The sequence below is a fragment of the Pundamilia nyererei genome, unplaced genomic scaffold, assembly GCF_000239375.1.
Source record: "Pundamilia nyererei isolate P.nyererei 1_Seehausen unplaced genomic scaffold, PunNye1.0 scaffold00300, whole genome shotgun sequence".
Taxonomy (NCBI): domain Eukaryota; kingdom Metazoa; phylum Chordata; class Actinopteri; order Cichliformes; family Cichlidae; genus Pundamilia; species Pundamilia nyererei.
Window position 1 is genome coordinate 220,734 of NW_005187701.1, and position 1,454 is coordinate 222,187.

Genomic DNA, 1,454 nt, shown 5'->3' on the forward strand with positions numbered 1-1,454 from the left:
CCCCCCTCTCACAAAATTAACCAACAACCATTGGGCAGCTTCCCAAGCCACTGGCTGACAACAACATGGGCAAGAAGAAACCCCAGTTAAACAGAAGAGGGGAGAAGAGGAAGAGAGTCATTCAGTGGCCACCACTGTGGGAATGTTGTAAACTGTGTTTTCCTGAGGCCTTGGGAATCCCACACCAGAGCTGGAACCTGCGGGCATGGAAAACCGGGCCTGCATCCCCAGAGAGATGAGATTTCAGGAAGGGAACAACATCTCTTGTTGTGGGGAGATGGCAGTGATGCACTTTCTGCAGACTGGCAGAACAGAGATCTAAATAATATAGTAGTGTAGACAAAGGATTTATTTAGGGAGGTATAGAGAAAACAAAAAGCCCACATGGGACCAACATTCCACTAAATCGGCAGCTTTACTATTCAATTCAGTAGTAAGCATTGCTAAACCATCCATTTTTCTGTGAAAATGTCACGGGAGCTTTAGGTTACCCCAAAGACTGAGCTTCATGTTGTCCCTGCATATGTACCGATACCCTGAGATCCTACCACGTAGAAGAACTCTATTAAAATCTAATTTAACACCTTTATTGTTATTACTCATGGTAAGTACGTGTTGGTTAATTTAATAAGCTTTGGTCAAAAGATAATGAAACAGTGTGAAAGAGTCAGACCAAATATCAAACACACTTATTCAGAAGTTAGTGTTGCTCTGTTACAGAACCACATAGAAGAACGGAACCATCATGTTTGCAACATGCTAGATACGTCATACAACAGCGTGTAGGGCAAAATACTCGTGCCTGCTCCAAAGGCCACACTTGGCAGCTCAAAAGTTTGATGGGGTAGTTCTACTGCCTCTTTTATCTGCTACCAAAAACGCAGCTTTGTTCTGTTCAGCTGACGATCCCCAAACATAACAACTAAGCTGCAAGCATTATACAGTATTGGTTGCAGTTGATTTGTGAGTTTAAGTCATGTCAGACTGCACGAAAAAGCTTTGGCGATTACAGATATAGTCTGTATGTCACTCACTGTAGTGTGGATGACTGTTTTGAAGGTTTGGCCTGGGGAAGTCTCAGCTAAGCACGTACCCTGATTAGTTATGCTACAGTCACACAAAGCAAAACAGTGGTTGGTGATGAGAACAAGATTATTGCGATTGAGTACAATGAACAATGAATATCTTGATCTTTGAAATGGTTGCTCTGAAGACAGGGACTAGGTCTGCAACCACCTGCAGATAGTTGCTTTCTTCAAATCAGCTTTGGTGTTTCAGGATGTTGATAAATCAGCATTGAGAGTCAGTCTGCCATCAGTCTGCTATCAGCAGATCATGCAGTTGAATAGAAAAATCGCAAATTCCTCACTGGGATCATATATGGAACTTCTATTGCAAACAGTTTAGCCTAAATTACACTTGAATGAGTTCATAATATATATGTTAAAAAAAAA